This window comes from Telopea speciosissima, chromosome 8 (assembly GCF_018873765.1).
Source record: "Telopea speciosissima isolate NSW1024214 ecotype Mountain lineage chromosome 8, Tspe_v1, whole genome shotgun sequence".
NCBI classification, from domain to species: Eukaryota; Viridiplantae; Streptophyta; class Magnoliopsida; order Proteales; family Proteaceae; genus Telopea; species Telopea speciosissima.
Window position 1 is genome coordinate 16,208,918 of NC_057923.1, and position 9,384 is coordinate 16,218,301.

At 41.8% G+C, this 9,384-nt stretch overlaps 1 pseudogene; it reads left to right on the forward strand.

Moving 5' to 3' along the window:
* Positions 1 to 216: 216 nt before the first annotated feature.
* LOC122671406 lies at positions 217 to 9,384 on the forward strand (annotated as a pseudogene).

A 9,384-nucleotide genomic window follows, 5' to 3' on the forward strand; every position in this document is an offset into this window, starting at 1 on the left:
TAAAAGCTATTGAAGCTTCTTCTTCTTTTTTTTTTTTTCCTTTTCTTTTTTAATACTTTGTATGATATTTTACAGAGTAAATTAAGCTGAATATGGAACGGAATCTTTGGATTGGAAGTGAGTATTATGCGAAATTTTTGTGGAAATGAGTATTATATGAAAATTTTGTGGAAATGAGTATGATGTGAAACTTTTGTGGAAGTGGGTATTATATGAAATTTTGTGAATCAGGAAGTTCATTTGAGGAGGGAGTTTGTCGAGGAATGGGGGATCATTTGGTTATGTAGGTTGGCCTTTACATAACACCTGCTACCTTGCAATCCATGCAAGGAGTTGACGGTCCGGGGTCATCTGGAGCGCCCGGTTGTGCCTGCGATGATAAGAGAATGGTGAAACATGAAGTCTCTGATGACGATTAGCCACTTATTCAGGTGGTGGAATGCCGCATTTGCCAGGAGGATGACCACATTAAGAACCTGGAGATCCCTTGCGCTTGTAGTGGCAGCTTGAAGGTATTCCTGCTCTACCCTTTATACTGAAGTTGCATGAAGGGAAGCCTGCTTTTGTGTTCTTTGCTCTCCTCAGCATGGTTCTTATAGTCACTGGAGATTTCTCTTTTTTAATACGTTTTTGAAGAGATATCTTTTCTGTCTTATCTAGAGCTTCTTTGAAGTGGACTTGAGCCTCCGTCATGGTGGATAATTACCATTGTGCACATTGATAGAAAAATTGGAAAAGTAAGAACGAATCTTGTATTTTAATATATCTGTCCTGTACAATGGAGGACCCATATATAGGTTAAGAGAATGTACAGTGCAATGTGTATTACATTAGTGATGTAAAAGTGGCAGGTGGAAGGTAGAATGGTGTGTGAATTCCTTAATTCCTTGACATCCCCCCTCATACTCAAAGTGGGAAAGTTGATCCCAACTTGAGTTTGGAACGAGAGTACCAAAAAGTCCTGGGAGATGAGCTTTGGTGAAGATGTCAATAGTCTGATCAGAAGATGTAATTGGTAAGAGACGAAGAGTGTTACAAACTAGATGTTGATGTACAAAGTGACAATCATTCTCTACATGTTTGTTGCACTCATGAAAAACATCGTTGTGAGCAATCTATATAGCACTTCTATTATCACAATTAAGAATAGTGGCACTAGAATGTGTCACTCTCAAGTCTTCAAGTAGCTAGTGTAACCAAAGAAGTTTAAAGGTTGTATCAGCAATGGCGTGATACTGTGCCTCTATACTAGAGCGAGATGTAACAATTTACTTCTTGCTTTGCCAAGAGATGAGGGAATTTCCCAAGAAGAAGCAATAGCCAATAGTGGATCATCGATCAGTAGGGTCTCCAGCCCAATCACCATCATAATAGGCACATAACTCTAGAGACGAGTGAGCAGAAAAATGTAAACCATGAAAACGTGTGCCTTTGACATACCGTAGAATGCGAAGGACAACAACATAGTGGACTGAGCGAGGAGCAGACATAAACTGATTGACAAGATGGACTGCATAAGCAATATCAGGACGAGGTAACTGTGAGATTGACAAGACTCCCAACTAACTGGTGATAGAGAGTTGCATTTTGAAGAGGAGTGCCATCAGTATGAGTTAGCTGAACATTAGTCTCGAGAGTAGTAGGAGAAATTTTGTTGCCAGTCAACCCGACACGAGATAGCAGATCAGAGGCATACTTGACCTGAGAGAGATAGTATCCATCAATTTTGGAGACCTCGAAATCCAAAAAGTAGCTAAGAGGTCCAAGATCTTTCATTTCAAATTGCCGGTGGAGAAACTGTTTTAGTTTTGAGATACCTACAGGATCATCTCCAGTAATAATCATATCATCCACATAGAGCAAAAGAAGGATGGTGCCGTTGTTAAATTTGTGAAGTAAAAGGGCATTGTCATAAGCACTCGGTGTAAATGAGAATTGACGAATAGTGCTGCTGAACTTTGCAAACCAGGCATGGGGAGCCTATTTGAGGCCCATACAATGTTCGACGTTGGCGACATTCATGGTGAGGAGGATGATCATAGTTTGGTGGGGGCTGCATGTATACTTCCTCTTAAAGAACTCCATTAAGAAACACATTCTTAACATCCATTTGGAATAATGGCCAATGACGAACAACAACAATTGCTAACAGGCTGCGAACAGCGGTAAGACGAGCAACAAGAGCAAAGTTTCCGTCCTAGTCAATCCCATATTCCTGTGTAAATCCTTTTGCCATAAGCTGAGCTTTGTATTGCTCTATGGATCCATAAGATTGAGTTTTGATTTTGTAAATCCACTTAGCCTATGGCCTTCTTATTTGGAGGCAATTTAACCAGATCCCAAGTGTGAGTTTTAGTCAGAGCCTATAGTTCTTCCGCCATTGCTTGCTGCCAAAGAGGGTTAGAACATGCCTCACGGTAGGTAGGAGGCTCATATAAGGAACTAATGGTGGAAAAGCAAAGATAATGATAAAGATGAACAAGTAGTTCTCTTACCCTAGTGGAACGGCGAGTAGGCTAGGAGTAATGGTGTGAGGAAGAGGACTCGAGAGATTCAGAAGAACTGGCAGGACCTCAGATAGATCAGGCACATTAGAAGCTGGAGACTCGTGTGGTGGTGCCGGTGTGAGCTCACTTGGGGAACCTGTAGTTGAGATCAGGGAAAAAATCGATAGACTGATTGAAGAAGTATGGGAAGGCGGGAGTAGCAGAGTTGTGGAAGGAGGAGAGGGAGGAAAACATGTGATGCTCTCAAAAGGTAACATGACGGGAGATGCAAAGACGATTAGAAATGGAATCCCAACATCTATACCCCTTGTGTTCAATGCCATAGCCAAGAAAGCAACAAAGACGAGAACGAGGCTCTAGTTTTGTGTGTTCATGGAGTTGAAGGAGAACAAAGCAGACACATCCAAAAACTTTAAGAGAGGAGTAGTCATGACGAGTTCCATGCATGCGTTCAAAGGGAGACTGATGAAGGTATGCAGTTGATAGTGTGGATAGCTGTCAAAGCAGCTTCCTCCCAAAATCGTTCTAGACATGAAGAGGAAAGAAGTAGTGCACAAACCGTTTCCAATATGTGGCGATGTTTACGTTCGGCACGACCCTTTTGTTGAGAGATACTTGAACAAGAACGATGATGAATAGTTCCATTTTTGTGAAGGAAATTTAGAAAATGAGTATCATGATATGTCATGGCATTATCAGAGCGAAAAAATTTTAATGTTGCAAAAAACTGAGTTTTAATCATATGACAGAAATTATTATATAATAAATTTGAGATATCTCAGATTGATTGTGCATAAGATAAACCAAGTTTAGTGAGAATAATCATAGACAAAAATGACAAAATATCGAGATCCCCCCATGGTGTTATTTGGAGCTGGGCCCCAATAAAGATGAAAGTGAATCATTTTTATTAAAAGGTAATGCAATTTGTTTCGCAAATTGGCAGAACTGACAATCAATAGTTTCATCCTTAACAGAACCTAACTGACCAATGGAAATTAAATGATGTAACTTACTGAGAGAGATATGACTCTGTCGAGAATTACATATGCTCATAGGTGTACTAGATGCCATTGAGGTGGCAGATTGAATTAAGGAGGGAAGGCGAAGAGAAGTGAGTTCAAACAGGCATCCCACTTTACGGCCAGTCCCAGGAGTTTGTCCCGTTTGAGGATCCTGCACAAAACAATGGTAGAAAAATATACATTAAAGCCAAGGTCATATAACTGGCCGACAAAGATAAGATTTAAGCTGAATTTAGGAATTAAATATGTATCAGGTAGGGACAAGTTAGCAGTGGAAACATGAGACCTATGTTGCTAACATTCATACGGGACTACAGGAACCATCAACAATAGAAATGGCAGGTATAGAAGAACTAGTTGACTTGGAATAAAAGATAGAAGAATCAGCAGTCATATGATTGCAACAGGCAGAGTCAAGAAACCAAGATTAAGTGTTTCTTGGGAGGATAGACAACGCAGTTGAGTGAGAGGTGCCAGAAGTAGATAAAATCTGTTTTTAGTAGAGTCTCAAGGTCTCCTAGGGAAATGGAAAGAGAGGAAGAAGGCTCACTAGGGACTGCCTCAGAGGTAGCAGCAGCGGTAGTAGAGTGAACTCTATTCTGTTGTTGAAATCTGGTTGGAGTGCCACAAAATTGAGGACATTGGGATGGCAGACCCCGGTTCTGGCGCTTGTAGCATTCCTCAATTGTATGACCCTGTCAATAACAGTACAGACACTATTTCGGTTTGGTGGAACTAGAGACAGAAAGAACAACATCGTTGGACTGAAGCTTCAGTGTACCAAGTCTGGTTTCTTCAAAGAAGTTCAACAATGGCACTTTCAAGAGTGGGCAAGGGTTTGCGGTGTAGTAAAGTGGCACGAATGGGTTCAAAGTTGTTAGTGAGTGCCATGAGAAACTGCATAAGGCGCATTTGGTTCCAATAAGAACAGAACTTTTACGCAGCTGTTGGTGTATCCCATGTAGGCTCAGAAAGGACAAGTTGATCCCAGAGAAACTGCATCTGAGCAAGAAAGTCATTGATGGACTGACCGGTTCTTGCTTCATTCGGTGAAGATCGCCCAGAAGCTGATACTGATGAGCAAGACCAGCCGTGGTGTACCGATTGGCAAGTAAGTGCCAGATTTCTTTTGCCATCTCAAATTGACCAATTGAAGGTGTATGGAAGGAGCAGAAGTGTTGCGAATCCAAGTGAGAATTTGATGATTTTTGCTCTCCCAGTCTTCAAGGCGCTCAAGGAATTTAGAATCATCTTCATTGGTGTCTTGGGTTCATAGTTTTCGGCCTTTGAGGAAGTTACGCATAGCTTGGGCCCAAGAGTGATAGTTAGACCCATTTAGAATGGTGGAAATAGGATGAGTAGCATCAGAGTCTGAAGAGGCCATTCTTGTAGAAAGATATTAATTTTTGTAATCCACTCGTGACAAAGGACTGTCACAAGAAGTGGAGTTTGGGTTGGGTCGATCGAGTGAAAAGGGGGGTGGGGTAGGTGGTGAGAGAATATGGTGAATATAGAGTAAGGTGGGAAAATTAGTAGCAACAAGACAAAAAGAATAAAGGGAAGTAGACAACATGCAAAGAAGAGAAGAAAGAGTAAGTAATAAAGAAAGAAAGAAAGTGATGTGGAAGAGATTAGTAACAAGAAGACAAAGTGCTTTGTTGACAAAATGGGAGTGGTTAGAGGAGATTGCAGGCAATGGCAGTGGGTGTAGACTTGTAGTGATGGGGCTAGCTATGGTGTGCAGATGGTTGTTGGGGTTAGAAGATGTGAGCAGGTGCGGTGCAGGACTGTGGGATGTTGCAGGCTGAAGTCGCCAATGGAGGCTGAGGGTTCAACAGAACGAAAGTAGTGCCAAGGCCAGACCAGATGTGCTTGGGTTTCCTCAGTTATGGAGGTTGGAGCTTCAGTGGAGCCTGGGGTTGACACGAGGCTGATGGCCACTGGAAACAGTTGTGGAGGCTGCAAGACGATGCTATTGCTTGCGAGCCTGAGTGAAGAGCAGGTGGGCAGTGTGGAGGTTCTGGGGGGTGCAATGTTGGTGATGCAACTGCTGAATATATGGCCTGATTTGGAGATTCCAGAATTGAAACTCAAGGTTCAATTAAAGAAGCAGGGGCGGCGTGGCATGTGAATAGGAACAGAGACCGTGTTCTATTAGGCTCCGTTTGTTTAGAGGGGAAGGTGGGGTTTTGTTGGGTAGAAATGTCGAGGTAAAGTTACTTTTCCCATGAATAATAACCAAAGTCCCACCATATTGGTGGGACTTTGGATAGGTTAGGGGTGGGAGTTTTAAGTGCCACATCAGCAGATAAAACATTTATTGATGTTCCCTGAGTTTTTGTAAGTTCACCACCCCATGATAACCAAACAAGGTTGGGGTGGGATTTTGAAGTGCCACATCAACATTTTCCCACGCTAATTCTCCCACCCCACCTAAGTCCCCTCTAAATAAACGGGGCCTTAAAGAAGCAGCACACAAATATAACAGTTAGAGACACAGGATCGAGCACCGCAGAAGCAGGGTGAGTGACAGAGAGCGGCTGGGTTCTCTAGATGTAGAGATGTGTATCGTATAACTAGAGAAGACAACTCTGGTTGAGAGCTTGACACTCTGATACCATGATAGAAGAATTGGAAAAGTAAGATTGAATCTTGTATTTCAGTATATCTGCCTTGTACAATGGATGACCTATATATAGGTTAAGAGAATGTACAGTGCAATATGTATTACATTAGTGATGTAAATGTGGTAGGTGGAAGGTAGAACAGTGTGTGAATTCCTTAAGTCCTTTACACACATGAAGATCAGGCAATCATTCTCATTTTATGCCTCAAAAGGAGATGCTATTGTGTGATTTGAACTAACTTTTTGATTTTTTTGGGGTGGGTGGGTTATCGGGGGTGGGGGGGGGGGGCGATTGTTGGTGATTGTCAAAAAAAAAGTCTCATTGAACTGCCAAAAGCAGGAGTGGAATAGACATTCCCTTTTTTATTTCAACTTTTTTCTGTTGAGCTTCTAAATTTCCATCTCAATCTGATTGATGAGCTAAATTTTAAATGTAGCTCGTGTTTCTGAATTCAAAGGGGCCTTCCAACAGGTCCTTGTGGTCTCCAAAAGGTAAGATTGCCTTCCCTATCCTCTTGCTACTATTTGTAAATTTTTAATGATTTATAATTGGGTAAATTACACTGCGACCCCCTGAGTTTTGCCTTAAATACAGGGCAATCCCCTGTGTTTTGAATATATACACCTGGCACCCCTGAGTTTAGGGTATTTGTTACACTCAGCCCCCATCCGTTAGAGCATTCCCGTTACTTGTTGATGTGTTGGCCTTTGATGCCTTAAAATGGCAAATATACCCCTAATGGGAGTATGAGCTTACCATTTTGCCCTTAGGTAAGCCCAAACTTCACACCCCCTTCCCCTCCCTGCTACTTGAAGTTACCTGCGACAAAGAGGCCGCAGCAGGAAGGCACAACGACTAAGGGGGTCACGTTTGGGCGCAGCGGCGATAGGAGGCAGTGACCAGGGGGTCACGTTTGAGTGCAACGGTGACAGCGCAAGCGAAAGGGAGTCGTTGCTGTGAGGCGCAGTGACCATGGGAGTTGCAGCGGTAGACGGTAACAGAGGGCAGCGACCAGGGGGTCATGAGAAGGCACAACAGTCTAGGATTTAGGTTAAAAGAAGGAAGAAGTCTCTGCCGGAATCACGACAGCAACCACACTTTGATCACTCCCTTTAGAGCTGCAACATCTTCATTAGCTCTCCAAAGACTATAACAGAATCGAAACATGGAGCGCATGAGAAAGACTCACAAGAAAGAGAAGAAATGGAAATTGGAAATTTATCAGATGGTTTCTGTTTTATCCACTTCATCTGGCACAGGGGGAACTGAGAAGAGAAAGAAAGGGATCAATAGGTAATGATGTCGGCTGGGATTCCGAAGGAAATAGAAAAAAATCAAAAGGGGAGATAGTATGGCCATGCTATTGGGGATTTTAAAGAAAGAAATGGGTTCTGGTTAGTGGAAGGAAAGAGAGAATGGAGGAACAGAACAGAAGAGAGAAATGATTATGGGGTTTCGGTGATGGTGTTGGGTAAAGATTTCACAGATGAAGGAAGAAGAGAAATAAAGAAGGGAGGAGAAGGTTCGGTGATGCAGTGACAGAGGAGAGGGTTAGGGTTTCATGGATGAGGTTGGCAGCCATTGTTGGGGTTAAAGGATAAAGGAAGAATAAAATAAAATAAAGTAGAAGAATAAGAAGAAGAAGAGGAGGAAGAAGAATAAGGCGATCGACCAGGTGTGGAGAAGAAGCCGCAGCAGCAATGGATTTCTTCCCCGGCTCAGGCGAAGGAGGAGAAGAAGCCAGAGAATAGGGTTATTTTAATAAGGGTTAGAAAGCATAGGGTGGTTTTAATTGAAGGGTAAAATTGTATTTATATATTTTTGTTTAACACCGTCCACTTAAAGGTGTCGGCGGTATATTTTCAAAACACAGGGGATCGCAGTGTAATTTACCCTTTATATTTTGATTGGATTCTGATTTGACAATAAATTCTGTCCAGTTTGCTCACAGAAAGTGTGTTCAGCGCTGGTGCAATGAGAAAGGAGATATAACTTGTGATATCTGCCGTCAGGTATATCCTTTACTCTTCATTCACTTTTTTGTCTTTTAAAGTTGAGGGGTCCATACTCTTGTTTAAGTCTGTGCTCTCTATTGCATTGAATTCATACATTCTTGCCTTTGCGTCTGAACATAGACTTAGAAGAATAATTGGTTTTGCATATTTCAGTTTAGTCATAATATTTGGAGGCATCTTTTATTCCTTCATTTGCCATACTAGAATAAAGATTTAAATTTTCTTTTGGTCAAGCTTTCCATTAAGATGTTGTCTATTGTAACTCCTGTGTCCTTTACTTTTCCCCCTTCGACAACACTTATGCTTAACATGTGTGAAGCTGAAGCTCATGATAATTCATTGTGTGAGGGTAATTTGAGCATTCCTTGTTTCTGGACCTTTCCAGTCTTTGTTACAGACCAAACCAGGGCCCTTACTCTATTCTGGCAGCAGCCTATTGCAGGTCTATTGCACCAGTACAAAGTTGGCTTCTTTCCATGAGATTTTAGCTATTGATTCATCCCATCGGAAGCTTCACTCAACCAGAATTTCTTCCTCATCTGAACCCTAGTTTTAGAGAGATCAGGTTTCTCCCTATCAAGCCCTATTCTGTCCTGTGCTTACTGAGGCCCTATTTCCTTACACTTTGATCTAATCCTTAGTTTAGGGTTAGGGTGTGTGGGCCCCTTCATCACTTCCTTCTATATTTCTTTAGTTCTTGCTCAAATAAAGGTGAATTCCTCGTCTCTAGCCTGTTTATTTTGTCAATTTTACTGTTATCGTTTGATTTTAGTACATTTATAATTTACATAAGCAACTGACTAGTGAGTCTGTAATGTATAGACTTATCATCCTGGGTACACTGCCCCTCAACCTTGTCCTCAGTCTGAAGATACTGCATTGATCCTAATGAGGTTATTCACGTTGATGAAGATTTGGACAGATCTCTCACAAACAGAGAGTTCCAAGAGTTTGCAAATGAAATCCGAAATGATGTTAGGGCAATGAGGATCGCTCAAATGGATATGATGGAGTCTTTTCGACCAAATCTATTCCTTCATTCCTCCTCCACCACCACCTCAATGAGAAAGAGAAATCTCTCTTCAAGAACTAAGAGTTTTTATCTTTCAATGTATTTTACTGTGCTTTCAGACCTTACTTTTATTTCTTCAGGATGCTCAGTATGACTGAGTTACGATGTTTTAGCTGTAAATCCATGCTTCTTGCCTCA